Genomic DNA, 5961 nt, shown 5'->3' with positions numbered 1-5961 from the left:
CATAGAGATGTCTAATGTCGTATCACTGGAATCCAACAAAGAAATGAATTGAAGATTGGTTGAATAGGAAGATTCACGAGTTTGTGGCACAGGAAAACAAGAATCTGTGACTATCAAAGGAAGAGTGGTTAGACTACTACTTATACACAGATATCCACAAAATTTTCTTCTTATCTTTCCCTACTGAGCTATGCGAGTGGATCGCGAAGCTAGCAGATAGTCAAGGAAGGTGTAAGCTCGACAGACCTATTGTGTGGATTCTAGAATTGGTGCGTAGATTGGAAGCATCAGAGGATAAGATCGCGCAAGCTGTTGATTACTGGCTTGATCAAATTATAGGAGGATTCATCACTGAGTTCACGATAGATACTTCAGTCAGCTATAATGAGGCAGAACGACACTTCCTCAAAGGATCACGAGGTAAGTACGTTAAGTCTTTGAACACTTGGATTAAAATGCTACTGTGGGGAAAGTGGGTTATGCGAATAAATTGATGTTTGGGGCTACGTGAAGTGGGAGAATCTACAAAAACGAAGATAGTGAGTAGCTAGAAACTAGCCCCTTGATTTCACCTCTGCGAGGGGACGAAGAAGAGCTTGAGAAGGTCTCACCAAGAAGTGTGATAAATTTGATAAGGCAGAGGATTCCGTGCATACCAGCCCCACCCACACCACCGCCAGTTTCACCGTTTTCATCCCCATCTTTGCCCATACCACCTCCGCCACCACCGCGAGTCAATATGGCAAGCATGATAAAGTTTATAGTGTTGAAGGGAGTAGGAAATGAAGATCCGGACCAATTTTGGTTCATGATAAAAGCTGTGTGGGAAGCGCAGGGAGCCACGGATGACAATATAAAAAAATCAACATTGGTCAATGCTCTGCAGGATTGCGCACTGACCTGGTACATTAAGCATTCCAATGAAAATCCGAATGTGGGGATCGTGGATATTCAAACTGAACTAAACAAAGAATTTAGCAGGCCAAAGTTAGAGGCACAGTCGATCGTTGGTTTCAAGGAAATCACAATGCTACTAGGTGGGACCCCTTGGGAGTTGGATAAGAGACTGAAGTGCACAATTTGCGAAGCTAACATGACGTTGACGGATGGGAAACATCGTGAATGGTTTGTAGCATCGTTAATGTCACATCTAAGGAACATGCTGTCACATTAGAGGCTAACAACTCAAGCTGAGGCCTTGGAGATCGCAATGAGAATGCACAAGACCCTGATACAGGATCCCAACTTGGGAGTTCAGCATATTCATGCACAGTTGAAAAACTTGTGCCTTGCGATGCAGAGTCTGAAACAAGACATGACATCTCGCCTAGAAGTGCGCGATGAGGTATGGTGTGTAAAATGCAAGGGTCAGGGACATGACAAGGACCACTACCCGGTGTTCGCGAGTTATCTCACGGGAGGAGGGTCAATGCCATTGAGACCGGAGGCATAAGCAGGACCAGGCACAACACCTGCGTTGTGGTACATGATTTGTCAAATAAGATATAAGCATGCTACATATAACTACCATTTATTACATAAGTACACGCAAAATTCACAACAGTTGTTTTGTAATTTTTGTAGATCAGTGGGACATGATGAGTGCACCTGTAGAATTTATGAGCCAATGATGGATCAAACTCCTACCTACTGAGTTCAGGTCGAAATGCAACCCCTTGACTAGAACGCAGGGATGGCGCAAATCGGATTTCAGGGGTGCGGATGAGGCCGAGGTGGGGGAGGACCTGAAAGAGGTCATGGACAGCTGATATGTTACAATTGCGGAGGGCCAGGACATTATACCCATGATTGTACAAATCCAACGTGACCATCATGCTTGTATTGTACATTGTTTGATCATGAGATGGAGGATTGTCCCACAATGATAGCGAGGTTGCAGGATAAAGGAGTACTCCAACCTCCCTCGACTAAGAACCTGCAAATGATGAGGTCTGAGCTGCTCGAGGAAGACCCTAATGTGAATATTAGGCTTCAAAGTGGAATCATGACAGGGGATGACAAAGGCAAGCAGCCTGAAGAGAGTACTTGGGTTCACAAGGCTCCAGTGAAAGAACCAGAGTTTGATTTGGAGCGCGCTAAGGAAACCTTCATGGAAGCCGAGAAGAGCTTCGCTGAGGCCTCCTCTTCAGGAAGCAAAGACAGACCAGAGCCGGAAATGGACCCATCGATGCTCACAACGTTCCTAGAAACATGCATGAAGCTGCTGCGCGACAGCAAGGTTGTAAAGGGGCTACAAAAACTCATAAATAGATGCACTGAGACCTCGCCAGGAGAACCACGCGTAGTCTGGAAGCTCGGAAAGCACACAACGTGAACATGAAGGGAAATGAGATTGACAACACTGATTGGGAAATATGAGATGGACCAAGTGATTTTGTACCTAGGATCAGACGCAAACATTTTGCCGAAGCAAACATGGGAGGGCATGGGAAGGCATACGCTGCAATGGTCTCCTATCCAACTGCAAATGGTGAACCAACAGAAGATCCTACCTATGGGGAGATTGTAGGGAATCACAGTGGATATCAAAGGAGCAAGTGTGCTAGTAGACTTCGAAGTAATAGAGATTGTTGATGAAAACAATGCCTAACCCACGCTATTAGGAATAGATTGGGTCACTGAAATGAATGGGGTGATAAATCTGAAGAAGTGCAAGATGATTTTTGAGAAAAAAATCTCTGCGCGTAGTTGTACCTTTGGACCTTGAAGAAGGATCGCGCTACACGGAGCAAGTGTGCGACTATGATATCAAAGACGATTTGGACTGCATCTACAAGATAACCATGCGAGAACAAGATTGGGTTAATCCAACTGCGGATGGACGAATCTCATGGGAGCACGAAAGCTCCTGCACATCGGATTCTGATGAGGAGATAGAACAATGGTAGAACCAGTTACATGAGGTAACCACGTTGAACTGTAACATGATGACGAGATTAATGCAGTACGTATCAATGGAGGTAAGGGATCTACCTACGTATGATGGGTTAAGTGAGGTGGATGACTTCCTGAATAGATTTGAAAGAGAGGCGCCGAAACAAGAATGTTTTGAAGCTTTGAAATGGGTACTGCACGCTACACCTGTGAAGTGGTGGGGTACGCATCAAGAAAGCTTCGGGGACTGGTGGAAATGCTGTAGAATGATGTGCATACGATTTTGGAAGCCTCAGATGCGATTAATAGACAATATTGCTGGACGAAACGGTCCACGCTCCCACCTGTCCAGATGGGTACATGCATATGGTACGAAACCTACACAAATGCACACAGTCTTCGTGTTAGGAGACACAATCAGTAAGCATGTGCGGGAAAAGCAATGGCATGAATGACCCCTTCAGTTGGAACCACAGAGTATGGAAAGACCAAGTGCGCAGAAGGTTATCCATGCAGAAACCTTTAACGAAGTATGCGAAGCGTTGAACAAGGTACACAGTGTGTAGTGGACTGACTGGGACCTACGCGTACCAGCGGTTCTATGAGCTTATATGACCACGTGCAAGAAACTGATGGTGCAGGCGCCTCTGAGGCTGGAGTATGGAGCGAACACTATAATCCACATAGAGCATAAAATTCCTAGTTCGCGCATAGCAGCACCGACAGATACGACGGTTCGCGGAACCTTGGAAGAAGAGGTAGTGCAATTAAATGAAGTAGAACACTTGGGACCTGACGAGGAAATACGACACGGTGACCTTAGGCTCCAAGAACTTATGAATGATAGGGTGCGATTAAGGGAGAAAATCATTCTACTGGAAGTGGAAGCCAAGAAGCTGGAGGATGGGATAAAGAAGGATTTTCTCGATAAAGAACCTAGGATGACAAAGCAAGGTGCACACAATCACATGGATGAATTTGGGGACTATTTCTGAGAATTGATCAGCCTGATGCCTTGGATTGGACCACATATCACTAAACGGATCAACCATGGTGGTGCGATGCTGATGATAAAGTGCGCAACACAACTAGTAACAATGAAAGGTGGGTATTTTCCAGGAAAACTGATGGATGACTGGATGAAACCTTATACAGGTGGCATGGCCACCTGAATAGCCATGGGAAGCATAGTCTTAGTGCCCCAGGTAGTTGAAAGGAGGCACGAGACTATAAACTACTCTGCCCGGGAGCTGTGCAATGTTGGAGATGCACGCAAAAGCAAAGTGTCACAAGGTCCATGACCGCACAAGGGGGGCTGTGCTACCGAGCGGGTTGGCTAGAAAGTGACCATTGGAGTCACTATTCACGATGTGATGCTTGACTTGAGACCAAATGGAGCAGGAGGCAGGCTTTTAAGATGCGATTTATGGGAAAAATTTGGGAAAATCTCCTGCCAAGGGAGAATTAATGAATCGGATTTGGGGGGAATGGTCGAATTCAAACTCAAAAGGTGCTATAAATTACATAGAGCTGCCTAGCAAACAACACTTGGTCATTTGTGAATTGAGCTGTTGTATGCCCCACGTATCTGAAGCCAAGATTTGTTTGCCCTATGTCGAGCGTTGATTGAGCCCCTGAGTATGCGATTGAAATATTTTTGGACTAACAGGATGGCAGCGTCACAAGAAGTTAGGGAAATTGCAGAGATTATCACTGAAGAGGTCGATCAAGAGGTCTCTCTAGACCCCACTCCTCCTGGACGACATCATTTTTGAGGGCATGCACCTGGGATGGGTGCTGAGCTTGAAATTTGAAGATTGGGATCTCGCTGACCACGAGAAGTTCCCTCATCTAGAGACCACGCAACTCATGAAGCCCAAGCAGAACACTGTGGCAGGGGTTATCAAATTAGAGCCGCGAAAGTGGTTACACGGAGTGGAAAAGGCAGGGCTATTAAACTTGCTCTGGGTGCCACACTTCCACCACGCCCCAATAACAATATTCATCATCAGGCAGCTGCTCTGCCTGGTGCATGGTGGATGTTTTTGGCTGGAGGAGCCCATCCCCATCATGGACCACTTAATCCACTGCATTACCTGGCTCCCATGCAAAGGAGAGGACCCCGCAGACATCTCAGAGGGTAAGATTAGTGACTTAGCGATCGTAGAGGCCATAAAGAAGAAGTACAAGTTGGAGAAGAATAAAAGGGGCTACACCATATCCAACATCAACAACAAAGTAGTTAAAGTGGTAACCCAAATACTGGAGAGTATAGTTATGCGCAAGTGCCACGCGGACGAGGTACCCACACCGGTGGTTGCACTTGCTGAGCAGTGCGCGAAGGGGGTCCAGTTTAACTAGTCCGAGTTCCTATGCAAGGAGTTCCTGGAAAATTTTTGCGAGGCCCAAGAATAGGGAAAAAAATTTCATTATGCATGGATTCTGCTGTCCATAGTGCTCGTGGCAGGGGAATTGCCGGAGGACAATCAGTTCCCCACAATTGACAGGGGTCTGCCAGAGGCCGCGAAGTATATTTTGCTTTGGGCCACGAAGGACGCAAACCAGATCCGCGACAGTAACATATTCTGGGTGTTAATGGAAATGAACATCAGAATGGGGATTAACTGCAAGCTGCAGTTATCAACCACTATCTACAACAGCCTACAAAGTTTTGGAGAATTTAAAAGCGGACCTCCACAACATCTGTATCAGAGCGCGCAAGGACCCAACCAAGCAATGGAGAGAGCTACCCTCTGTAGTCACGAATGACGTAATCTTTTATGTACTGGAGACATGGCTGCTAATAGTGGCATGCCCCAGACATCGTGGCAATGGAGAAGTTTGCAGTGTAGAAGAAGAAAGAGGAAGCCAAACTGCGCATGGCGTAGTTGGCAGAAAAGAGAAAGAAAGAGGCAGTGACAGAAAAAGCGTAGGTGGCACGGGACGCTGCATAGATAGTAGTAGAACAAAAAAAGGCCGCAGCAGCAACAACAACATAGGAAGAAGCCAAGAAGGCGTGTGAGGGCCAGAAGTCGCCTTCGCATGGGCAAGAAACAAAGGAAGAGG

The sequence above is a fragment of the Pinus tabuliformis genome, chromosome 4_2, assembly GCF_031772625.1.
Source record: "Pinus tabuliformis cultivar Carrire ecotype Pingquan chromosome 4_2, CPIR1, whole genome shotgun sequence".
Lineage (NCBI taxonomy): Eukaryota > Viridiplantae > Streptophyta > Pinopsida > Pinales > Pinaceae > Pinus > Pinus tabuliformis.
Note: the sequence above shows the minus strand (reverse complement) of the source record.